Raw genomic sequence first — 27,807 nt, 5'->3', positions numbered from 1 at the left:
TCCAAGGAAAGAATAATGAAAGCAAACTTAGGGAAATGTCTGTTGGCAGATGATATGTTGTGTATTGCATGGTCTATCCATGGGGCGTGTGACTTCATATAGGAGTGGCAGCAGCTATGTCTGCACATGCAACATTAAATAGAGAATTCATGTCCTGAATAAATATATTTTGGCGTATGTCCAGGAGTCAGTCTGCCCAGTGTTTAATATTAGTGCTATTCTTCCTTCTTGATTGAAATCTCTTTGGAGGGAAAGGCAACCTTTGGAGGGGAAGGCAACAGCATCAAACTATTAATTTTTTAACATCCAGAGGAACTCTACCCAGGTTCCAAGGTTTAACCAAATAGGTAACCACAGTATACTGTTCCTCCAGAAAGATGTTCAGAACCCCACATAATAGTGTATTCCCTGGCTGTGTACCTGCGATGCACTGGATCAGTCCTAGAGGCCACATGATCAGTCATCCCTGCAGCAACTCTGTGCCACCCTCTCAGAGCTTGAGAGGCAGTGGAGAAAGAATTAGGTTTCCTTCTGCTGAAGATGTGGGAAAGATCCCTTTCTTGAAATAAACATTTCACAGAACTAGATAACTGATGATGAAAGAAATTTCTTTATGTAAAAATAATATTTCTCTAGAATAGTTATACATCTACTCAATTTTTTAAATGCATAGTGTAAAATCAATAGTTTTTGAAGAACTACCTTGTAGGTGTTGGACAGTATTGACAGCGTTGAAAACTTACATATTTCTCAATTTCTTGCATTTTCTGAGAAAAACTAATGCCAATTAATTTTCACAATTAGATGATAAGTTTTGATTGCTTGGGTGGGTTGTTTAAAATAGAAGCAATATGAGATGGTGATCCTGGTTCATCTTGGTCCTGTTTTGTCTACATGTGAACCACATCTAGCCTTACATGAGACCTAGCAAGCAGCTCCTTTCCACTGCAGCTGAAAATTGGGCCTGAATTTCTTAGTTCTGCAAGTATGTGCCTTGTGCACTGACACTGTGTTCAAGATGCTGAAACATAGATAGTTCAAGCCTGTATGGGCTGGCACTAGGCTCTGGGAGGGCTGAAGGCTACTGGCTGACCCAGATGTGAATCCTGCTGTACTAAAACAACAAATGTTTGTGCCTGGCTTTCTTCCACTTGTGGAAAAGTAATGGAGCTACTAAAAGAAGATGGAGAGGAACCTGTGTCTTAGAGAATAAAAGGCTGCAGTGCCAAGGGGTGTTATCTTGGGAGAGACTCAGTTTTTTTGTCCTGAATCAGATCTTAGTGTCCCCAGACTCCATCAAGTACAGAAAGCAATGGGGTGCTGTCTGTTCTTAGAAAGCCTGGTCCCTTTCTTTCTGCCTCCAGCTCTGGTTGCAGTCTGAAACTGCATGTGAGAAATGAGTGTTCTGCTATAAATTAGGTGTACACTTCCTCTTCTGAAAATGGAGTTTTGGTGAAGTTCAGTTAACTGGTTTTAGCTATTTTGACATTTTCCAATAAAAATAAAATAGCATAGAATCAGAAATTTTCTACCTGGATCTACAGGTAAAATTATTCCCATCTTGAAACACAGGCTTTTCAGCAATCCCTGTTGCCAAGCAGGGAAAATTAAATAAGCAAAATTCTGATGTCTTAAAAAAATAATTAAGTTTGTAAATTTAACTTTAATTAGTTTATACAGTACTGGGAAATAAATAACATAAGAGGATGATTTTTTTTTTAATAGAAAACATTACATATTGCTGGTTTACTCTTTTTGGTCAAAATGGAATGATGATGTATTATCTCTTCATAATTCCTTGTTTTGTTCAAGGGATTTCATGGCATTAGGCGCTGTATAAATACAGGACAAAAAGATGGAGCTATACCCAGAAATCACAGAATTTTTGGAAAATAGGGAAAATATAAGGATGCTGAGAATATGAAATTAAATAGTGGAAATGAAAGGTAAAGAATTTTGCGTACTGTTTTTACAAGACCCTAATTAATTCCAAGACATGCCACAATGTTCCCAATTTTCATGAACTACAGTATAACTCAGTGTCTGGTGGGATAGAACCCTATAATGCTGAAGCAACCCTGATATGGATGAGCAGAAGTGTTGTTGAAGCCTTTTCTTCATTTTCTTTATTCTTAGAGAAATGCGAAGAGCAGAGTATACAACAGCAAGAAACAGTGTGTGTTTTGCATACACAGAAAAACAAACAAAATAGAAATGCAAGGATTAGTGATTGGAGCATAGAGACTGGTAGTCAGGAAATCCCAGTTCAAGAGATGGACAAAGCACTCCTGACTTTCTTTTCTTGCTTTCCCTGCCTGATACTGTAATCAGATACTTTGTACTTTACATGTATTACAGATCTGATGTCATGTACCTACTGGACAATTTGAGTGGTTTTAAAATTTTGTATGTGCAGAAAAGCTGCTGTCCCTGTTATTCTGGTCCATGAGTATCCCTTTCAGATTGTTGCATTTTTTTGCTTTGTAGTATTTGTACCACTGTGGTAGCTGGAGGCCAAAGCTGAGCGTTGTTTCAGACACTGCATAAGTGTGTCACAGGTGACAGCACCGATGGCGTCTGCTCTGCGCATTGGGCCTGGTTGCCACTGCTTGCCGGTGGCTTCTTTCCCATCCCCAGATGCCTTATGTCTCCTCCTGACAGAAGCAGCCTTGTGTCCTCTTCCTCTCTGCCAAATAATGGGCCCTCTCATTCAGAGCTTGCTGTGTGTCTCTGCATCTCAGAGATCTGAGAGATGCTTCTGGTATCTTATTGAAGACAACAGTGGAAATAGTAATAAAAGGAACCAGTTCCTTAGGAAAACGGAGTATCCCATGTATCAAGTTCTGATCCAAGTTTCCTCTCTCCTTTGGGTTTTTTGTAGGAGAGTGAGTGAATAGGAAAAAACAAGTCTTGTAGCTACACATCATGACAATAAATATTAGTAAGAAGTTTTAGTGCCTTAGTGCTGCCACTTTCCTGCCTTAATGCTGGCACTCTCGACAATTTGGGCATGCTTACTAATAAGGATACAAAGGAGAACTGAGCCTGTACAAAGGAAATATGGAGTGTACCATACTTAAAGAAATTTAGATTAGAGGCTTCCAGAGGAAAATATTTTTATGTACTAGCTTTACTATGCAGCTCTGGAAAGCTATAGTTTTCCTTTATATGTCTGGACTACATTAGTCTCAAGAAAGTGTGTGACTTCATAGAGGAGGGGCATCTGTTAGAGCTTCTCTACCTGGCCTTATTGGAAATTAGTTCAAGCATGGTAGTAATGGGAAGGACCTGTTTGCTTTTGTATTCTCACTTAAAATCTTCTTATGGGATTATGAATAACCTGCTTGCCCTGCTAATTACCATTTTTGGGTACAAATCCATCACTAAAGACCCAGGTCTGCGCTAGCAAGGGGCTTGACCAAGCCTTGACAGAAAGTTACACTATTGCAAGCCAAAGAAGTATCCATAGAACTCTTTAAATGTTTTATGAACTCCTGGAGCCTGGTAGTCTCACGTTTGCCTTCCACTTTCAAATATTCTTTTTTTGTTTGGGGGTGGGAGGAAGTGAGAGAGAAAGAAATATGAAGAAATCAGACAGGTAAACAGGCTTTGCACAGGGATTTTTAACACACCGCTGCTTTTATTTAAAGCATGCTGTTGGTTCTATTTAGCAACTCTGCTGCCAAGCTCCAAACTCAATCTAGTTCAAGCTTCCCTTGGGAGTTGCATTTACTGAATCTGTGGTGAGTCAGAAAGCATTACTACCTGCTTCATTGTGCTCATGGGAAAATAGGAGCTGAAGAGAAGAAGCTCTTTTGCCTTTTTGTATTGGGTTCTGATTTGATTTGCTCTCATCAGCTGAACAGATACTCTTTTGGGGGTGACTTCCTTCTGCAGCTGCCTCCATGACAAGCTGGTATTCCTCACCAAGAGCCAATTGACTGTTTGTTTCATAGCAAATAGGTCAAAGACTTTATTTTCCAGGCTCAGGTTTGTGTACTTTCAGTCTGCAGCCAAATACACAATTCATCATGTCCCTAAACCAGGGCTGTGTGTCCGCTTGCTGGCCCCTTCTCCAAGCTCTATGAGTCTACTCGCTAGCAGGGTGTATTGTATATGTGCAGAAAAATATTGCAGATTCTTTCCTGAAAGTGTTAGTTTTTCAATGAAAAAGAGAGTGCAGTGCTACTTGATAAGAATTTCATTTCTTAATAGGCTTTCCATGCCATGGCTAAATCAACCCACGTGCGTTTCATCTCTTTATATTAGAGATAGATGTGATTCTCCTTATGCTAAATATTCTTTCTCTGCATCTCATCTATCCAGAACATGTATATTGAAAATGCATTGATTTGTGGTGAAATTCTGAAAATCTTTTCTTTTCCCACCCCAGATATGGATCTATTTTAGCATTAGATTTTAAAAGATGGGGTGGAAAATGATGGATACACCAAAATAAAAGGAGACAGAATTGCTACTCAGCCCTTTTCTGTATTTATCATATGGTAGAAAAAGATCATTCAAGTAATATAACTGCAACTTCATCATTAATTTATTTCTTGGATCTGTTTTGATCCTGCAATCCTGCAAATGTTTCATGTTCTTGAGGTAACTGATGTAAATGAATGTAAAAATAATGTAAATAGATATTTAAAATAAACTATTTATGTATTTTAAGTTCTTCAACTTACCATACTACTGCAAATTTCAGATGCAAAATTTTGCTTAAAGATGAGACAGTGGAGGGGGACTGACTTTCAGAGGAATATTTATTTTGTAATTCTTTATCATTCAGAATGATGCTGAAGAATAAACTAATACTAAAGGAAGAAGGAGGGAAATTGTATTTTTACTTGTGTAGACATCAGCCTGCTTGTATTTATGTGAGGTGATCTGAGGATAGTTCTACACAAAAAGGAAAGGAGGGGGTAAAAATATATGTTTACACACATATGTAGTACAATAAATTATTCTTTAAAAATATTGAATAATAAAAGATTTATTGAATTAGACTTGTTAAAAGCACCCAACTTCTTCCAATAGTTTGTATTGAGCAACAAAATGTATTCTTTTTGCATTAAGATTGCATTGATATGTTGTTTTCTGATATTTTGATTGTAACATTCATTTTAGTTTGCTTCTTTCTCTGATTGTTTTGAGAGGGTTTTCAGCTGGTGCAAATGTGCAATGCTTCCCCACTTCCATGTTTTAGCTGGGTATGGACCTATTGAGGAGAAAGTGTAGTTAAATATGGTTGACTGCATTTTCCCCTTGTTTTTCAATTTCTGAATATTTTTTAGCATGCTAATGTTTTAAAAGTGGCAGGTAAATCTTTTTGTTATGAATCAGTACTTCACATATAGCCAAAAAGTCCTTGTCCAGCAATCATCTTTCAAGTCAATGGGAGTCTTCCTGCTTGCCATGCCAAGCTCTTCTGTCATGGGGGGGTTTATGTTTTCAAGCGCTTTGCCAGACTGAGGTTTAAGCAATCAAAGAAGCACACCAAGGGCAAGACATTGTGCCATCTCATGCCCTCTGCAGCCACTCCTGTCAAGTCTGTTTCCTTCTGTTCTTCCCAGAATGATCATGGTATATCTCATAGGTTGTGCTGACACCAGAAAATACTGAGTGATGTAGGACTGGGCTTCCTATGTTTAAAATTGTCTTCAATTTATTCTGTCATTGCATTTCTTAGGACATTAACCAGACATCTTTGTCTGTGATGTGATGTCCACTTGGTAGAAGCAAGTTGTTTTTAGGCTTTGTTCAAGGATGAAGCTGGCTCAAAATGATCTCTTTGATGCCTTACACATCTCGGTAAAGCTGTTATGTTCTTTAAATTTTAAAGTAATGTTGCAAACTGTGTGCTCTACTCTGGAGTCCCCTGTCCTGAAGCAGAGCTGGTACTTCTGATGGCTGGCTTTGGTTGTGAAGTCCTGTACTGGTTTTGACACCACAGTATTATGCACCATCAGCGCTGAATGTTGGGGAAGGCTACAAGGGAACTGAAAAATCCCAATATCTAATAGCCTTAATCTTAATTTTTGTTTTTGGTGTCTTATAAAACTTTATGAAGATGAGGTGACTGAGAGCCACATTTTAAGACATGGACATGCTGTTGTTGGCACATGGTGATAGAACTATAGAGAAGAAGAAAAAACTTTCTACATTAATTTTTGATACTAGAAATTATTTCAGGTCCTCTTTAATTGAGATACTGAACTCGTGTTTGGTAAAGACTTTTCCAAATATGCTGTTTGAAGCCCCTAAACAAAGATCTTTTCAAAACCTGTCAACCAGAGTTTCCCCTCTCCAACCACGCCAAACTTTCCTTGATTTTTAAAAAGGACAAACAACTTTGAAATACTATTATTAACAATTTATTATTTAATGCAGTTATTATTATTTATTATTATTATTTATTATATTATTATTTATTAACAATTTATTGTTAATAATAATAAAACCTTAGCATTTTTTAGATTTGCTGTTGAAAATGAGAACAAATAAAGGTACAAGTTTTTCATTTGGGTTGATGGAATATTGACTTGAAAATGTGCAGATGAATGTTTTTTAGTCATATCATTAATTGCTACCATGTTAATCCTGCAAACTAAAATATGAACCTCTTTTTTAGAGAGAAATTTTATTGATAGCTGTGTGTGCACTGTATGAAAAATACTTTTGTTTGCATGAATGGACCTATTCACAAGAGTAAAGTCCCGTTGTAAAGTAGGAGTAGGCTGGATTGGGTCTGTGGTATCAGCCTAGTTATTTGCAGAGGCACAGGGACACAGTGGAAGCAGAAGCAATTTCTTTTATATTGTGCATGAAAATCCATTCAGATTTCTAAAAGGGTCTGCTTTATTTCCACTTTATTAAATGTAGTCTTGCTTATCCTTATACCAATTGTGTGTGTGTGTCTGTTTTCTGAATGTATCTTCGTTTCTTTATTGTAATATGGGAATATTGTATTATGCAGTCTGTAAATTAGATATTTGATTCAATACAGTGGCAGAACACAAGAGTGTTAAAAATATCCAATTCCAGCAGGTGAAGCCAAGGGATGTTTAAAGCTTGGTGCATATAATGTTTATATTACATTAAGTACTGTGTTACTGCACAGGATGCTTATTGTTAGTGTCTGTAGGGAGAATCAGTTCCAAAGATTTCAATTTCAATAAACTGATTATGCAGTTCCACCACATGCAATTAGGATGGTAGTAATTAAATGGCTATGAAGTCCCTTGGCATTCTGTAGTTATTTTTTTTTAATTTTGTGAATAACATCAGGAGCATTCTGAAGGGAAATGTTTATGTATTTATTTGTTATTGATCTAAAAAATACATTTAACATTACTGCTTATTACAACTCCAGTTTCAACAGGAAGGAGATAAGCTGTTTCAACATTATTAAATGCAGGATGCCTTGGGAATCAAGAAGATTTATCCTTTATATAAATATATTAAATATTAATGAGTAGTAATTACAGAAATTAATTTATAGCTGCATTTATTTTCTAGTAACCTCTCATTGCTTTATTCCTTTGTTGCAAACAATGCATATTTAAATACAGAATCTTAACAAATACATTGGATGACAGAATGGTCTTGTCTACTCATCAGAGTGCTTCATGTACTTCACTGGATGATACAAAGAGAGGATAAAGTGAAAATAATGTGAATCCAATCAATGTTCTTTGGCTAAAGAAGAGAGGCATCTCATGTCTTCTGAGGGGAGAAACAAGGGTAACACAGGGAGAATTAAAAAGCTTATAAAGATTGCTGTCTTTTACTACAGGTTACACTTAGACCTTTTGGAATACACTATAAATATCACCTCTTTTGAAAAGCCTAAAAATATCTTGTTTGCAGCTTATCATCATTTTGTGTGAAATTTTTGAGTTTCTGCAGCTTGAAATTCTTTCGGTTTTTGAGAAGAATGCTTGCATTTATCTCATGTGCAACTTTTTGTCCCCACAGTTTTCTACCTTTCCAGACACCAAAAACATTTATTGTTGTTTTGTGGTTGATTTTTCCTTTCATTTGAGCCCAGATCTGGGCACAAAACAGCTCCAGAGGAAAGGTCAGTTCCAATTCTGGCATGGATTTGTAGTATCATGGAGAGGGCAATCCGGAGCAAGATCACAGTCAATCTACTACCTGTGCCTGAGTTTCTCCATCACTGAAGTAGGTGGGGGACATATTTTCTCCTCCTTTTTACTGGTCTAAACAATTTGATGCAGGGAGAGAAACTTTTCTGTTGTTTCAGGTTGCTAGAACTAAGTCTTTGGAAAATAAGTTGGATATGAACTGTATCTTACTCTGTCTTACTGCAGAGCTTCTAGACTTCCAAAATGTTTATGAACCCCCTTTTTTGCTTTCTTTTTTTCCCTCTTTTTTAATATAGATTACAGGGTGGGAGAAACATATATATGAAAGATGAAAGAGAGGAAACAGTTCTGCTGTATGTTCTTGCCTTTCTTCTGTTCAAACTTTGCTGGGCTTGGGAATAAGACAAATGGATGAGTCTAAATATGAGGGCCACCAGAGATCTATGAGCAATTTCCACAGTTCTTACATAAACAAAGAAAAATAAGGTTTTGTGTCCTTTTCTTTCCCTGATCATAGCTAGAATTGGGTTATTACTATCTAACAGGAGAACTTTCAACATTCAGGAAGTGGGTTTTCAGTAATTAACTAGATTTGCAAGATTAAGTGTCCCTGAAAACTTCACAAACAATAAATGCCTCCTCCTGTTAGCAAGACATTTGAGGGAGATTTGGGGAAGAAGGCAGAGGGGGGAAGAGACAGTCATGGATTTTTGCCTTCAGAAGACATGAGTGCCAATTCCCACCAGCTCAGGCATGCAACAGAAATCACAATAAATTTTCCAAACAGAATGTCACAGACTGGTGTTGTACATATACCAGCATGACAAAAGGGATCTGTACAGTTTGATAACACCAATCACTTAAATTACGTTGTTGAGTTATTCTCACTGTAGCTAATGGTGGTGGAGAAATGTATGTTCATTATCTTCTTCATGTTATCTTGATTGCATGCAAACAGTGGTGGTTTCTCTCTTTTTAATTGTCTGCTGGTGCCTGGTACAAACAAGACACTTTTAAATGCATGAAAAATTTATGATAAGAGGGATTTTCTGGGTTCCAAGGATGATGAGACTATGTCTAAACAAATATTTAAGACAAATGTGGGACTCAGATCCCTCTTGGGGGAGACAAAGGGAGTGGTTCAGGATTTTCTGGGACCTTGGCAAACAGCAGTGTTTTCAAATGTTCCTCCTCATCTTTATTAGAAGATGTCATGATGTTGACATGCTGTATCAAACCTACAGAAATCAATCGATTTCTTTTTATTGAAATCTCTTAAGTTTGTGTCACACCACGTAAAAGTACATTCACTGCCCATATAGACTATCCCTGGCTACCAGGATGGAGCAAATCTCTAGAGAGGGCGATTTCCCTTTGCAGAGTAAATGTATCTAAATTCATTATCAAAACTGCAATTTGACCAAACAGGCATGTATTAAATAATCTAGATACTTTTGTAATAATTAATTAATTAATTAAAGAATTAATTCATTTTTAATCAGCAGAGGTGAGTTTAAAGACTCTAAATATTGTTAAGCACTTGGAACCAGGAAAAAATCCCTAGGAATCCACACTGAGAACAGTGAATGTGTTGGCCAACATGGAGCTCAGCAACACAACAACAAACAGAGGGCCAGGAAGGACTGCAGGGAGTCTGTTATTTAAGCATCAATTCAGACATGGTTTAGTATAGAAAGTGCTACCATGGATCTTATCTCCTGGCCTGCTTCCAGGTTAATTTCCAAGCTCAATATTTCATGCTACTAGCCTGAGTAATCCATGTTTTTGTGTGTCTGATTATACCAGCTCTGCTTGCTGCTGGTGCAAGGCATGCTCTCCTCCATATGAGAAGTCAGACAATCCTTCTCTGTACAAATTGCTGTGCAATTTGGAAGCAAGCAATAGTCCACGAGAAGAGGAGTTGTTGATACTTAGTCAAGCTGTCCTACTTTCTGGAATGAATATATGAGAAACCAAAGGTGTTGGATAATGGTGTTTCAACTGTATTATATGGTGCCTGTCCAAAAATTTGAAAACAAGGTCTTCAATATGATTTGCTGCTTGACACTTTTTCCAGTTCTGTCTAACAGGGCAAAGTCTCACAGGATTGAGTTTTGGGGTCAGGATCATAGGAATGACTGGTCCAATATATTATAAGTCACTTTATGTGTTTGAACCATTCACAGGAGTAGATGCCCAAAGATGAATGCTTTCTGAAGCAGCCATTAACACCTTCAGTTCAAGCTGAAGTTGAGCTGTTTAAGCTCCCCTCACTCTACACTGACCCTGCTCTGCCCTCTGCACTGAACTCATATGGTAACCCAGAGTAGGGAGTCCATCCTGCTGATAAGAATATTTTTCTCGTGTTCTCCCTACCAGTTGTCAATGGTCACCACATCTGAGGCATTGCACAGGTGCAATGAAAGGGATGCCAGCACATCATGGTGTACTAGATGCATATACACATGCAGAAATAAATGCTGTTTTATCTTCATGTTCTTTGCAGAGGACATGATGTTTAAGCACAAAAGCATGCATGCAAAAGGGGTTTTGTTTAGCTTAATCCCTGTTCCTGTACATGTTGGCAGTGTGACTGCTTATACTGAAATTAAACAGAAATGTGTATGCTTAAAATTGATCACTAAAAGATACCGATTCATGCCTGCCTAATACAATGTGTGTCAAAATGACTTCTATAAACTACCAGCAGACCTGGAGGACAGTTAGATCTTTACAGTATTTATCTTTTTGAGTGATACACTGGAACTCTTCTGTATTCAGCTAAACTGCATGAATGTCAGAGGGCAGAATCTGGCTGAGTGGATGTAAATTTGGGAAGAAATCTCCTACACCTGGACTTGACCTTTAAAAAAGAAAAAAATTAGAAAACCTCAAATATTTAGTGAGAACTTCAATGAGAGAAAAACTAGTAGTAGGGTTTTTTTGCCTATTCTATAATACAGACTAATATAGTCAGATAATAATTATGTACTGTTATGTATAAAGTTCTCAAATAATTTAGACCATTAAGTAAAGTAAGTAAAGTTTAAGTAAGTAAAGTTTAATTTACTTATTTAAAATAAATTAAGTAAAGTTCCAGTAAGTAAATGACTGGAAAGTCTTTGCTGAGCACCATCATTTCTGCTGAAATGACTAACAGCTATAATCATATTTTGCTAATCATATTTGTTCTAATAAATGTTGGGTTTTGTCATTTTTATTCATGACTTATTGGGCAGAAAATAATTCAAACCTATGACTCTAAAAGTATCCAGACCCAACAATCTTGCGTCTGTTGTGCAAATGGGCCCTTACATCTTGACAGAGTGATGACTTTTGAGTGAAAGTAGATGGTTGCCTGGTGACACGGAGATTGGCTCAAACAATTGTGAGTCTGTATAAATGGTAGTGAATGCCAAAGAAATGAATTTAGGGAAAAGGCCATGCAAAGTAGTTTTGTAGAAGCTTTTGAGCCTAAGGGATTGTAGTGATACTTAAGCATTTTGCACTGTTGAAGTGTACTTACTATGGTGACTATGAGATCTAAAAAATTCCCTTTATCACCTGGGAGCATTGCTACAGCCCTGCCAGATGAGGGCATGGACTATGGAAAATCCTTGCCAGAAGGGTTGCTTTGGTGCATCCCCATGTTCAGTATTCATGCTCTTGTCCAATCTCTAGAGGATAGGAGTTTGATACAAAACTGACTGTGGAGCTGGGCTGTTTAAAACAGGCCTTGTTAGTTGAAAAGATGATGGCTGTCGTTACTGGTGTGTTCTCAGGTGTTTCCAGTAGCAAATGGGAAGAAGAAGACTGTACAGGTCTGTCAAATAAATTAGTCATTTTCAAAAATCCTGAATGTGGGTTGTGTTTGACTACTTAGTTTGGGATGTGAATTCACTCCTGGCCTTTATTATCTCTGGGAAATTGTTCCTTAAGATAATAGAGAAGAAAAAATCTCATGCTAATAATTCTGTCAGCTGCTATTACTACATCATTAGTATTTCTTGTCATTTATTAAAAGAGAGTGATAATTTTTTATGTTCATTGGCATTACAGTAGTGATGTCCTGTATTTTTGTGTTCCATCATCAGTAAAATCTATCAAATAAGTTCAGGAAAATGAATGGATCCAGAACCTGTGAATTTTCTAAAGGAGGTAGGAAAGAGGTGTTATTCTCCAGTTCGTGACTCTGAAGACCCATGAAAAACAATTTATTATACTTAGCCTGAGATTGTATAAATGAATCCACTTCTGCTCCAGAAAAGTCTGGGGATTCAGAAACCAAAAGCCTGTGGTACATGAGGACTGAGAGCTGATTAAGCATGCTCTGATATATGTCTTGGTATATGGTACTGCTGTCCTGATATTTTGGCACTTTCAAGCATACCCCCTTGAGCATAACTCCAAACTGGCACACATTAAAGAAACAGAGAGTTGTTTGAATTCAGGTATTTTTTTGAATCAAATTGTCTGTTAAACTGTGGGGTAGAAATATGGTGGAAAATTCTATTTGGTTTTTGGTGGAGAGCAATTCAGTGAGATTTGGCTTCCAATACAAACCCTCAGTTTTGTCTCTTCTCTTCTCTTCTCTTCTCTTCTCTTCTCTTCTCTTCTCTTCTCTTCTCTTCTCTTCTCTTCTCTTCTCTTCTCTTCTCTTCTCTTCTCTTCTCTTCTCTTCTCTTCTCTTCTCTTCTCTTCTCTTCTCTTCTCTTCTCTTCTCTTCTCTTCTCTTCTCTTCTCTTCTCTTCTCTTCTCTTCTCTTCTCTTCTCTTCTCTTCTCTTCTCTTCTCTTCTCTTCTCTTCTCTTCTCTTCTCTTCTCTTCTCCTCTCTTCTCTTCTCCTCTCCTCTCCTCTCCTCTCCTCTCCTCTCCTCTCCTCTCCTCTCCTCTCCTCTCCTCTCCTCTCCTCTCCTCTCCTCTCCTCTCCTCTCCTCTCCTCTCCTCTCCTCTCCTCTCCTCTCCTCTCCTCTCCTCTCCTCTCCTCTCCTCTCCTCTCCTCTCCTCTCCTCTCCTCTCCTCTCCTCTCCTCTCCTCTCCTCTCCTCTCCTCTCCTCTCCTCTCCTCTCCTCTCCTCTCCTCTCCTCTCCTCTCCTCTCCTCTCCTCTCCTCTCCTCTCCTCAATTAAATCTTAAAAATATATTAAAACTGCACAAAAGTATATTAAAACACACAGTATATTATGACAGCACTTTTAATTACCTGCATTATTCCCATCAATTGTATAAAATTAAAATGGCAAAAGGATTTTGAAACAAAAGAATTTTATTTTCAAATGCAAATTATGTACATGTTGTTTTGTCCCAGGGTTTGCTCTTAATCCCCAAACACTGTAAACCCATAAAACCCAGGATTTGTGGTGGTTGTAATTGAACCCAATGTGTTACAAGTGAAATTTGCTAGTCAATAGAGAATTCTTAGTAAAATCAAGATTTTCAGAGATGGGTGCAGAGAGAGAAAGCTGTCTCTGGATTTTTTTTCAGCATGACTTTCAGCCTTACTCAGAGGCAATAAAATGGGATGACACTGGGAAGAAAATTACCTCACCAGAGCTTGTAGTTATTGTTGTTTTGAATGCTTATGCAGTTGCTCCACTGGAACAAGATTGATCCATTCCTCAGCAATGATCATTATATATCGTTTCATACAGCAAATGCAATGCTTTTCTTTTAAGTTGTCCATTCTGATGGATGTTATTATGCTGAACCTTATTGCATTATATTATAGTTCTGAAATATTTAGGTATTTATGTCGTTGGTTAGTAGAAGAGTAGAGGGTGAATATGATATTGGGTTTGTAAACATTTGGCTTTGCAGGGTAGGAAAGTACTCATGAAAGATGAGCTGCTCCTAATGGGGAAATTCTACTTGCTGTTCCAACATAAGAGGGTGAATTGTATAGGGCCTTCAGCCTGCAGGATGCCGTGATGTGTTTTAACCCCTAGTGTTATTAGCACAATGTGTCACCGTCTATTCTGACTTCCTCCACTGTTCCCATTTTAATGCAAAATATCTTTTTATTCAAAATACAAACTAATTATCAGAGAAAAAAATTGTGTTTAAAATTGCCTTATATTCTGCATTTGAGATTTTTTTTTCCTAAGAGCTACCCTGCATTTAAAAACATAAGCAATTAACCCATATTTTTTTAATATTCTTGAAGCCACTCTTTCAAGGGTTTTGTCCAAGGATCCTCCCAAAGAGGAGGAAAACAGCACAGAAAAGGGGGAAACAGAGCAGGAAAGAGAAGCCAACCTTTCAGAGCTCTGTACTTCAAAAGGAAATGAATGATAGTTAAAACAGCCTGCCCTTTACCTAGATACGAGACAGAAATGTCAGTATTCTTTGCAGTGACTAAACCACTTCTTTTTTCTACTCCCTGAGTTGTGTCTCCCATAGTGGGTCTGTCTGAAGCTCTGTTATGAAATTTTTTCAATGCCTGGAGCTCAAGAAGAGGGGCACACTCCTCATGCTGCCTGATGTTGTAGGTTGCCAGTGCCATGCTTTCACTTTCTGAAGGGTGGGCCCTGCTCCTGCAGGTGTAGTGTATAGCATGCTCAAACAAGTCAGCTGTGACTCTGCCTTACTTGATGGTGGCCTAATATTTTGGGGAGCTATCCCTTGAAAGCCTGATGCAGAAATATCAATGCCTACTAAAATCAGCAAGCACTGACTGGCATGCTGCTAGATGAACTCACATTCACCATGTTGTTCTCCATCTGACTTTTAAGTCTGCTGCTTGTGGCTTAGGAGAACTGATATTTGTGCTGCTTAATCCCTTGCCTGGCACTTTGCAGCAGCACCGCAGCACCGCAGCACTCTCCTGCTTAGCCTACTGATATTTCAGAACAGCCAAACTGCCAGAGCTGTTGCTAAAGTGTCCCAGCTAAAGTGTTCCAAATTCATGGAAGTATAGGTAAGGCCTGTTCTTTGAGACCCCAGCTGCAGTGCAGGCTCCCTGAGAAAACACAGCATTCCTGCTTGCGGACGAAGGTAATAACCTCCAGCTCCAGCATATGACACAACCATTATGCCATTCTGAAAGATCAGGACACATGCACTGTCATATAACCCAGTGCTTAAGATCTCAAGCCTCGTAAAAGTCAGAATACTTTAAGGAAACCTTTAATACAAAACAGCAAGCCTGTATTTTATTGCCATAATTTGTCTCAGTGTTGCTATATGACATCAAATTAAACTTATGGAGAAGAAAGTAACTGCCATGAAAGGAATTTTCATGCAGTTTACAATAGATATAATTTGGTGTTAACTATCTACTTGAAGCTGTGCAGCTGCCAAGCTGGGTTTTTCAATACCAAACAAAATTGTGTAAACTAAAAGAAAATATTTAAATTCTTATTGAAGAATACTTGAGAAGTCTTGCAAAGTTTTGCAACCTCTCTGAATAGTACCACACTACTATCCACAGGGGGGTCTTACCCAGAAGCATAAAGAAGTGTCATTAGTGCTTCATGCTCAAGTTTATTTCAGTAGACTGCTCACAAGTGTAGGTTAACAAAGAGTAGGAATGTGTTGCTACTCTCTGCTGTTTTGGACAAACCTTGTCTGTGGTCATTTTTCAAAAAGAAAGGATTCAGAGGATGCTGTTGTACAACATGCACCTCCTGTGTTTCTCTACAGGTAATCTATAGGCTGCTGGAGCCATGGAGAAAGGGTTTGCATTTGTCCTGCATTCAGTGTTTCGCAGAAATCTCATCCAGAAGCCAAATGAAGAGTTAGGCTATATTTCAGCAGTGAACCAAGAGAGCAGCATCAGACCAGGAAAATTTTTGTTGATAACAGAGCATGTGCTCAGCTAGCTAAGGAGAATGAAAGAAAAAGATAGTGTATCTATAAGTCTAAGTAAGCCTGTAGGTGTGCATTAAGGACTTAACTCAATTTGAAAAATGCTGCCCAAATTTGTTTCTACTGTGTATAAAGTGTTTCTAAGCCTCAGATGAACCATTATATTTATCCAGCATGACATCTGTTAAAATATTTTTGAATAAGGAGCCTGTATGGAGCATGCATAATAAGATAGCTTTTGTGAGCATGTTTGTATTCCTGATAGATGAGAATGGGTCATTTGGAGTCCTCCCAGTTTTACACTGTTTAGGAGGTATGGTAGATCCCAGATGAAAACCCACAAGAAAATGTAATTAGTGGAACAAAATTTAGTGCATTTGCCTAATGGCTACTTTTTACACTGCAGCAGTTTTGCTGTTAATTTTCCTTCTTCTTCAAGGTATTAAAAACAAGGAATTTTTGTGCTGGGGACCTAATCACATTACAAAACCAAGCCTTGTTTCCCAGTCCTTTCATATAATTTTTTTCCTTCAAAGAAAGAAAACCAATCTGCTTTTCATTAAGAAAATAAAACAACCAGACTCATAAACTTTGACCTTGGCGTGTAATCTGGCACAACCTAGCTAACGGAAACACTGACTGAAATAGAATGGACAACTTTCTTGAGTAAAGATTTGTAGAATTGTACTTCTGGTTCATGAAGTTTCAGGCCAAAGCAAATTTTACCGCCAAGTTATAAATATTTGAAAAATGTGAAGCATAATGGAAATGCTGACGCAACCTTAACCACACAGGCATAAGCAGCTCAGCGGTATAATCTGGCAGTGCTGTTTTGAAAATGGTTATATGATAACGTAATTCAGGCCTGGAGAACTTCTAGCTAAGTGTATCAATATGAACCAAATTTTCTTAGACATTAATACAATCATTCACATTCAAAATCTATAGTACTGTGATGTATAGATCAAGACCGTTTCTTTCCCCCTGATTTATATCAGTGAGATATATGTTACAGTACACAATAAATAGGATGAGTATCAAATCACTAAGGAGGTGTTTTTTCAGTCTTCCGATCACTATTTACTAAAAGTATCACAAGAGCTATATCCTTCAGAGTGTTAATATGTAACCAGAACAAACAGAGAACATAGGAAAGGTGGAGAAAAGTTAGATACATAAGCAAGAAAAAGTGAGTTATTGATTTTATTGACTGGTTTGTTAACTTCTGACATTGCAATAAAGCCTTATTTATTTGTATACAGAAGACTCAATTACATAAATACATATTATTTAAACAACTGGGTTATTTACAGGAGAATTGCAGTTTCATAAATAATACAGACCTGCATTTCTGAAGCTGATGTTATCCATTGTTACCACTTAGGGAGTTGTGGTATCCACAAATGCTCTTTGGAGGAAAGTCATTAGAATAATGTTAAGTAAAACCCCTGCTATTGTAACAATATGTGTCTAAGGTACACATTAGCACATACAAGCCGTGTTCTTCACAATGACTGAAATATAAATTATTGCATCCTGCTTTCTATGACTAGAGGAAGCAGCATGCTGGCAATACTTGCCATTCCAATTGACATGCTCCTTTGGTCCAGGATTTCTCTATGCTCTGACAGCCCAACACCACTCTGCACGTGGTATAAGAAGAGCTGGTGAAGGTCCCACAGGAAAAGGTTGGGCATAAGCATAAGTCTTCCTTTTGCCAGATTAACACCTGATTATTTTTCCTTTATGACAGCTGTAAGGAACAGACATTGGACGTATTGGCTATTTCAAACCAACCCTGGCTATCTTCTTAAGAGAGCTTCTCTGGGCAGAGAAGCAACACAGCTGTGTTAGAGAGGCACACACTTTGCACTTGTAGAGCACCATGTGAGCATAACTGTATGTCTTCCACACCAAGGCTGGTTTCTGTTTGCTTATTTGGGAGTATGGTCTAAGAAGTTAAAATCTGTTTGTCTATATGTACCTTTAAATGTTATCTTTATGTTTTGTAAATATAGCTAGGTTCTTCTAAAGGGCTGGATGGGTCTAAGTCAGATGCCAGAGTTCTTACAGAATAGTTTCAGAATCTTTTCTTTGAAAGCATTTTTAGAAGGAATCAGTGATTACTTTTTGCCCAACTCCAAAATATGTTTAATAGGCATGTACACATAGTCTGAGATCTGACATAATCCTTAAAGTAAGTAATATGACAAATGGAAGCTGATGCAGGTTTTGTGTTGTTGTGTAATGGAGTTAGACTAATGACAGGACAATAATATAATAGAATTCTTCAAAGCCCTCACTTGACTTTAAGTGGAAGTAAAATCATGGAAATAAGGAGGACAATAAAAAAATGCTTTGCAAAAAGGATAAAGAAATAGTGTTACCCAAATCTATTAGTGTCATAATACACTATGAATACACTTAAATTAATAGCATTTTTTACCAGTAGTTATTTTTCAGTTACTGTAATGCTGAAGAAATAAACAGAACAATAATATGAAAAATGAAAGTGATGTAGGAAACGGATTTGTTTAAATTATGTATCCATATTTGGAGAGGCTTATGAATATATATGAAGACAAGTATTCTCATGGATTAGAAACATTTAATTCCATAAAATTTAATCCTGTTAGGTTGTGTTGCAGTGCCCTATTTGAAGCAAGTTGCCTGCCACTTGCTATTTTGGCAAAGCTAAGTCGTATGGCTTCTTTTTGCTTTTTTGCTTCATCATGGCATGCTGTTACAAAGCAGTCTTGCCATGACAAAACATTTCTAACCAAGAGATCTTTTCATGAAATTCAGCTGTCCTGGGATGTATGCATCTTACATGTAAAGCTTTTTTAACCTGTGCTATATTCTCAAACCTTTCCTAGGAAATTAATCCAACACATTTATAATCCAGTGGGAGTTTGACTCACATAAAGGCAAGATAAACATGTTACAGGAACAGTGTCCAAATGTTTTACAACATTTACAATGTTTGGTTATTTTTATGGAGATCTATTTTGGGGTATTTTCAGTGTAGAAAAGACTATTTTAGTGGCTGCTGCAGAGTGGTTTATTATCACTGACTGGCAAATAGTTCCTCAAAACCAGGCACTACGGTGATGTTGGCTACTAGTCTTTTTGTTACCTTTTGTATTTTTAGCTTTTGATCTATGGAGGAGGGAAGGATTTAAGGGGCAGGGAGGGGTACAAACCAAAAGCTCTTGGTGTATGGTGTGAACTTGGTTTAGTGATGGTAAGGCTTGACATAATTTGCAAGAACTGGTTGTAAGACTGAATGCTCTTTAAAAACATAGATATAAAGTGGCAAAAGCTCCTGGCAAAATTGTAAACAGCCACTACAACTGATTTCAGACAATAATAAAGAGAAGGAAATTAATTCAGTTCAGGATTTATGAGATCTAGAGGCATGCATACCATAAGTTCCTGCAGCTTCCAGCCAACATTTTCATTTGAAATAATGTCTCACCCTGCTGAGCCACATCATAAGAACTTGCTGCAGATATCAAATGACACCACTTACTTTTGAAAGGCTGTTGTATTTTTGTAGCTGGGACTTTTTGAAGATACGTGTGCAGCTATAGATTTATAATGAAGACTAACCAGTTTTGTGATGTAGTTGGATCTAGGAGTGTGAGTTCTCCTGCATACAGAGTTGCTGCCACTGTTAAGGTTTCCTCCTGGATCTCAACTGGACTTCTACACTCTGCCACTCTGTGGGATGGCTCTTTCAAGAGTCTCAATAAAGTCTGAACAGCTGGACAACCTGTAATGAGGCACTTGATGGAGCTGCCCCACAGGGCCATGTAAAGACCACAGCAGAGAGTGTAAAATTGTTAAAGACGCTGAACTCAGTAGCAATGGTGATAAGCCACTGTTGCTTTACCATACTTGCTGGTCAGATTGCTCCAGTAGAAGTTAACATATATTATGGGGTGCACTTGATGGAGCTGCCCCACAGGGCCATGTAAAGACCACAGCAGAGAGTGTAAAATTGTTAAAGACGCTGAACTCAGTAGCAATGGTGATAAGCCACTGTTGCTTTACCATACTTGCTGGTCAGATTGCTCCAGTAGAAGTTAACATATATTATGGGGTGCACTTGATGGAGCTGCCCCACAGGGCCATGTAAAGACCACAGCAGAGAGTGTAAAATTGTTAAAGACGCTGAACTCAGTAGCAATGGTGATAAGCCACTGTTGCTTTACCATACTTGCTGGTCAGATTGCTCCAGTAGAAGTTAACATATATTATGGGGTGCACTTTGCTGAATAGTGACTCTCCTGTGAGGTGCTTTTACTGGGTTTAATTGAATACTTCCTTCCTTAACTGGATGTTTTCCTCTCACCAAACAGGGTGATTTGAATTTTTAAACAGGTTCTCATCAGACTGGTAAAACACTAGGTTCATCTGCTTCCCACCTTACAGCTTTTTCTTTCCAGTCCCTTCTCAAAGTTGTGAGTTGAATTACTGTCACTGGCTGCCTACCTGTGACCTCTCAGTTGAAATTAGTCTATCAATGTAACTTGTAAAAAGCAAAATATGTCAGACATACTATGCTTTTCTTCCACCCAGAAGCCTGAATTACTGTGCACCAGAGATCATCCACATGTATTGCCTGGCTTTCAGTAGGCTGTAGTGCCAGCAGCCAAGCACATATTAAGTAACTGTGCAGGGTTCCTCAGGCAAACAGCAATATATAACATTATAAGATATCTTCATAGTCTGGCTTATTTGGGGGAAGGGTACAAAAGTGAGGTAGGGAGGGTGAGTGTTGGCAAGTTGGGCTTTTGATGGAAAGCTTGCCCTCTTCCCTATTAAGGACAAGACCAATATGCATAGGTAAACACTATAAAAAATCCTGAAGAAATCTAAGATAGCTATAAATATAGCAAACTTTAACAGTTGTTCCAAAATAGATGTTCTTTAATGTGCTCATTCTATGACATTTAGTAAACGTCCAGGGATGGAAAGAAAGGAAAATTTAATTTAGAGAAGCCTCCTGGCCTTCTTAGCTAGGGATCAGCTGCCCAACATGAAATAATAAAGCATTCAACTGTCCATCTTCTGGTAAGTCACCTTTATTATCACTGCATTTACCAGCACTAACAGCAACCAGTGAGTATGAAATGTTGTATGAATTCAGAGACTGGTAGGATCTTTGTGGACCTAATATTTGTGCTAATGCATACAGTATAAAAGGAATTAGAACTCTCAATATAAGGGTCCAACTCATAAAAAATGTATATACCACTAACAAGGGATTTTTATGCACTGTACTTAGTGACTGAAGAAAAGTAGAATGAGTCTATTTTGAATAAAGAACATACTTTTGCAATTATATCCCTTCACCTTTTCTGCAGTAGCAACACTTCTTGTCTCACATGAGGTATTTGAAGTGGAAGAATATTCATATAGGCACCAGTAAGAAAAAAAAATCACATATGGTAAAGAGAAAAAGGAAAAGATGAGACAATGAAAGAGGAGCAAAAATAAAGATGGGAAAGAAGAAAATTTAAAGCCCTTGGGAGAACTGGGATTTTGAGTTATTTGTGATTTTGTGCCTTTGTATGGTAAATTTTTTAAAGTGGTAATTATAACTTGTGGTTGCCCAGAAGAAGTCCTCTGTAACATGAATCACTTTAATAGTCTGATTTTCATTATAAAAAGTCATGGAGCTTTAATCCTAATCCAGAAGGATGCATGTGCATAAATACAAACCAAGCTCTGTGCATAGGGATAATGAGGACAGTGATTTCAGCTACTACTGCATGTGCCTTGTGGGAGAAGATCCTTTAGGAGGAAATAACTCCAGGGACCAGGCAAAGACAGTATTCTATACTCTGCTGGCAGAATGACTTTGAGCTCTGCAGATGATTTTAGTAGCTTTGCAGTAGCAACTGCGAGGCAATTTCAGATAAGTATAAAACTGTGGTGTTTTACTTACTTAAGTACTGAATGATACACTCAGTAAAGCAAATCTGCTCTATTCATACTGCTGTATAATTCAATGCATTTTCAATGCAGGATTTTTAGCTTTTCTGTATAGGATATTGCATTGATATATATGTCAATATGGTAAATCAATATACCATTCCCTTATCACACCACAAACATTTTCAAAGGTAAACTAGAAGGGCTTTGTACATAGGTACGGGAAAATTAAGAATAAGATCTATATACGTTGACACAATCTGACATTGTAGAAGATGTGCACAGCATTTGTATGTTGTGCTGAAATGATTGAACAGTAAAATCATAGCACCAACATTGCAATTTTATTAGGTTTCAGAGTTAACAAGTGCTAGTAGTAATTCTGCACACATCCAGAATTCTACACACTTGTTTGTGTCTCTTTGTGAGGGTGAAATTACTACTTAAAAATAAAAAATTAAAATCTGAAGTACAGGTCAGCAGAAAAAGATTAATTGCTTAATCATCTGTGTGATAACCTGATACCTTGGGAAATCTTATACAATCCAAAGGAGTGAATTTTGTACTACATTTTGGTCATGGACTGGAAAGAGACAAACTAAATATGGAAGGTCTAAGCCTGAATTCATATCTTTCAGTGGGAAAATCATTATTCTAATATAATTTATGAGATTGATTTTCTTTGCTGAGGTAGCAGGAATATCTCCTCTGAGAACCATGGGAAAATAACAATGTAAAATGGAATTAGCATAAAATCTCAATTTTCTCTCCTGCAAGTATTGTAAAATTTAAGTGTGTTTGTGAAATTTTGTGTAACGAACTGATTACTAAGGTTTTACAATGTGGTAGTTTGTGCATGCTTCCTCCTGACATGTCCAAAATCTGACGCAACAGGAAAATGAAAATACTGAAATTAAGAGCCAAAATATTGTGGTTTGTGGCAGAATGAAGAGAGAATGTTATATTTGTTTTCATTATCAGTTGAATTTTTTCTTTCAATTATTAAATTTTGTTCAGCAAGATTGCTCTTGGTATAACTGCTGAGAGGTAAGGTTTCATTTAGTGAAGAGCTGAGTTACTTTAATCAGAGATGATGGACTTTCACACACCATACCTGATAATTTGAATTATATTAGTTGGTCTAATTAATTTCCTTTAAAAGTTGGTTTTTATCCCTTGATTATGATCTAAATGCAGCAATGTTTTGCTCAGATTGTTTAGTTTATTATTTTTTTTTAGTTTTAAAAATGTAAAACTTTTTTCTCACAGGCAGTATTTTTACTTTAATGATTTAATTCTCAAAGCTGTATCTTTAATGTGAGTTGTCTCAGTGAGTAAGAAAAAAGTCTACTTTTGATTTCTTATTGTTATGGTTACTGAGAGATAAATACAAGTAATTTAATGTTGCATTGTGGAACTAGCTAAAGGTTTAATAGCAACTGTTGCTTGAAATGTGTTCTTTTATTAATGTTAATGCATTAGAAATATTTTTCTTATATCTCAGAAGGATTTATATATTCTTTTGATCACTGAAAATCTAGTATTATTTAATTTGATCCAGCTTATTTTTCAAAGCATTGAGTGCTAAGGAGAAGTGGTCCAGCATATTCCTGGTTTTGATACAAATGTGAGATATATTGAATTCATTCATGAAGACCATGAGAAAGTTGTTCGTATCCAGGTCATTTGCTGAGATTAGTCCTATGCTTTGGTATGAGCATTGGCTTTGAGTGAGCTTTGGTGCAGAGTCTGAGAAGAGATGCCAGGGTGCATCATGCCTTTGAGCAGGCACAAGCACACATGGGCAGAAGGGCCAGGGTAGAGCTGGACGTAAAGTTTAACACACTCCATGCTGTGATGCTGTTCCATACCATTTTTCAGTCAGCTGCAGGTTCCTTGCAAGCATCAGAGACCAGGTGAGACAAGGGCAGCTGGAACAGGCATTGCATCCAAGCGAGGATGCTGGGGAGCATGTGCAGATTCACCTTGTCAGAACTGCTGTACCCCTGGAGCAGCCAAGGAGTCGCAGAACTGTTGTGTGTTTTGACCCATGCCTTCCTGAACAGTGGATCTAGAGCTGAGGAGATCACCTAAATTGTGCTTATTTGAGAATCCACATTGGTGTCTCCTTTCCCCATTAGTTGTAAAGTGGGGCATTGGAGCATTCTCACCTTCACAGGGCACTGGGAGACACTAAGAACTAACTGAGTTACCTGTTGTGTTGCTGAAAATGTGTAAGAAACAAAATGGAAGCAAACTATGGAAAGCCTTTTATAACCAGTACATTTACAGCTGTAATTTTGTATGAAGCTTGGTGGCCTTGAGATGTAGATTTTTTTTTTTCTTCTGATGTTTCTGTTGTTGTTTTCTCTTTTCTAAATCAGATATTGTGCAATATGGCTTTTCACTTGGTTTGTGGAATTTTTTTCTCATTTTGATAAGGGGAGAAGAAGGTTGCCTTTGTTTTACTTAGCTTTATTTAAAATAATGTTTTATTTTAAGAAGGCTATTTTACGGTGTTTACAGTGCGCTTCAATTTTTTATTGTGTCATGTCCTTTCAGTCCCTTGGTGAGATGAGAGGTATGTATTATATAATTTATAATTAATTTATGATAAATCACATATGATGAATACTCCTTATTAAATATTAAAGCCTTGTCTACAGTTGTGGCAGTACTATGGCAATGGCACTCCTGTCTGTTCATATGGTACTGTTGAGCAAACTCATTGACTTAGGCTGTGTTGTCAGGTCTCAGTTATTATAAGAGCCCTGCCTAGGCAAACAATTTTAAGGAGAATTGGCTCTCTTTTCAGAGTAGTAGCCCTGCTACTGCCTTCCCCCTGCCCCTTGTGCACCAGCAGCCTGGGGTTGTAATGAGGGTAGAGTTTCTGCAAAACGTAGTTACAAACAGAGGTGGTACTGCTGGTAGTTCCCCAGCTCCATAGGGGTTGTTATAAGTCCTGGTTCCTTGCTGACAGACGCCTCACTGACAGAAGGCTGAGTGGAGCTGGAGAATAACCTAATAGGAGGTAACAGGAGGCCTGGATCAGACAAGTGGAAAATCTAGGCTAGATTTTGACAGTCCATTTTTATTACTGAAGACTGGAATTTGGACAAAGGAATAATTTACCTGCTGAGGTCGTTACAGCATCTGGAATTAACCAACTCCCAAAAAATCTCAGTAAAACAGCGGCAAGAAACCGTGTAGGGGATTGTGTGCTGCCAGTTTAGGGCAGTTGGTCTCAATGAAGGCATTTTTCCAAATTCATAGCAATGAATCTCTGAAGCAGAAATAGTAGAGAAATCAGAAATAGACAGAGCCCCCTGACTCCTCTGAAATCAGGGGAATCCCCCCAGTCAGAAATATAAGGCAGAAAAGAGAAAGTAGACTTCTAGTGGTGTTTTGTACTCTGCCTTGCCTTTTTCAGAATGTTGACCTATGTGTGTCAGTGAATGCAGCTACAGCAAGGAAAAAATACTGTCACAGTGTGATGCAACAAACCTTAATCCTGAAATTCTCGCTTCACTGTATTTAGTGCCAGCCCAGCAGGCAGATTTTCTTGTACATTTTCTTGACTCTTAAGTGTCTGTTATAGCAGGTAGATTAGAAGGGGCAGGAGAGATCTGAAAATTTCAGTCAGAGAATACAGCATTGATAATTTCATATAGGATGACATATAAGACCACATGAAAGTGTGTACTGTTTTCCTGAGATGACTGCATCCTATGAGAACTGAATTAGGAGCAGCAGGCAGAGCATTTGAGCACTGAAATAAAAAAAAACCAAAACAATCGTCTGTGGTGAGTAACTGTGTGACAGGAATGTAATCCTATGTGATTCCACCTAGTACAATGAAAAAGGAAAGCAATGAAAGGAAATAATGGATATATCCATCTTGATGGCTTGATGGTGCAATATAGCCATCTTGTGTTACGTAAAGATTGAGTGATCAAATATTGAAAAATCCTTATGGCACAGATAATGGAAATCAGTGATTCTTTGGATGGGCACCATGGAAAAAAGAACACTAAAACACAGGCATATTACTTCAGAACTTCCTACATATTTTCTGAGAGCTCAAGGTATAAAAATTGCGATAAAATCTAATTCTAATGACTTCGGTTTTGTTCTTTTCCCAAAGATTTCATTGGATGATTTGATATCATTTGATGTGACAGATTATCAGAACCTTGTTTTAATATTTATTAAATCACACACATAGACAAAACTCACAGCCCTTAAAATTACATAAACAAAATTGACTTATAAGATTTGATCTTAATGGGGAGTGATATCTTCATTGGTACTGAGTCTTGGATCTAACATCACTTTATACATACAGATGTGAAGATTAATGAAAAAAGACTGTAACAGTATGTGGAAAATACCAAAGGAAAAATTATGTTTAGCAACATAGCACTTTATTTTGTATAGGAGGAAATCATACTGGGGAAACCCTGTTTTTGGGCTTAGGGGTGGCATCAGCACTAAAATTGTTACACATTTGAAAGAAACAGTTTTCACTGAAACACATGTATCTAGTTACATTTTTCTCTTTTCATTTAACTTGACTGAGTAGATTGCAGATAAAAAATTTAGTGACTGTGTCTCTTTTTGCATGTTACTAGGCAATTGTTGGAATCCTCACTGATTATAGTAGGTCAGCTTATTCTCATATTAAATGACAATGGTCATTAAAATGGCAAACATATTTCTGTAGAATTCACTTTATAAAATGTCAGCAAGTTTGTATGTTTTTATTAGTTCCAAATCAGATATTTCAATAGACCATTTGTAAGTATTCCCAGAGCAATGTCCATTTCTGAATTTTTGAGACCACACAAAGATATTACAAATTAATCAGATTTTTCAGATTTCTGCATAAAAAGTTTGCACATTTATTGTTTAATCCAATTCTAAAATGCTGTTATGATTGACAGCTTTCTGTAGAGATGGAAGTCAATTGAATAATATGTAGCAGTCAATTTTATTTAAACCTTAATGTGGTGAAGGTGGGTTTTTTTCCACATTTCCATTATTTATAAGTTGTTCCCCTTGGAGAATATATAAAAGAATTTGTTTTAAATGAGCTGATAATACCCTCTTTAAATTTTATGACAGAATTGTATCCTTTTTCCTTGCAGCACAAGGGTGTGCCAAGAAACTGTTTCTGAATTATCTTGCTATTCATAGGACAAACATTAGAAAAGAACATCTTGTTAAGGTTTACTCAGAATGGAATTTCAACCACTCATCAGAAAAAAAAAAAAAACAAACAAACTAGAAGATATCATACCAATCAGGTATGATGATGCCATTGTCAGGATTTTCTTTATAAGAGACCACAGTACTCTTGCAGCTACATTTGATACTTGCTGTCGTTCTTACAACCTCAAAAATCACTGTGGGCCTGATCATCATCACTGAAAAGTTCCTTTACCCAGAGGAAATGGAGGATTGAGATGTAGTTTTGAAAACATCTTGGTACTTCTTACAACTGATAAGATGTTTTTATTTTTCTTCCTCCCTTTCAAATCTGTATGACAGATTTCAGCAAAATTTAGCAGGGCTGGACTGTGTTCTATGCTTAGCAAGTCATTAGTGCCCAGCATATGCTTCGATTTTTGGCTATTGATCATCTCAATAAATGCTGGAAATCCTTGGTTTTGCAGAATTTTTCTAATTCTCCACATGCAATTTAAAAACCAAGCTGTCGTATGGAAGCATACCAGTTTTCATAGTACCTTTTAATTGTGCATAGTAGAGCCTTTGCTGCGCAGTAACTGACAAAAGAAAATACTTTATTAAGATAGAAAGTAGATGTGACCTGATTGTTTTTCAGATAATTTTTGCTTTCAGAAATTGCAATGGCTAATGCTCACCTAAGTGTAAAAAAATGCAGTTTCTACACACACAGAGTGCTCATGTTCTGTATGTAAATTG

The 27,807-nt window shown here is 37.3% G+C and overlaps 1 protein-coding gene across 2 annotated transcripts in view; it reads left to right on the top strand.

The window, feature by feature from the left end:
* The window catches only part of POU6F2 (POU class 6 homeobox 2), a 312,234-nt gene that overhangs the window by 110,710 nt on the left and 173,717 nt on the right, over positions 1 to 27,807 (top strand). The gene's annotated exons all lie outside the window — the stretch shown is intronic.

This window comes from Vidua macroura, chromosome 1 (genome assembly GCF_024509145.1).
Source record: "Vidua macroura isolate BioBank_ID:100142 chromosome 1, ASM2450914v1, whole genome shotgun sequence".
Taxonomy (NCBI): Eukaryota; Metazoa; Chordata; class Aves; order Passeriformes; family Viduidae; genus Vidua; species Vidua macroura.
Note: the sequence above shows the minus strand (reverse complement) of the source record. Positions and strands in the feature narration are given on the sequence as shown.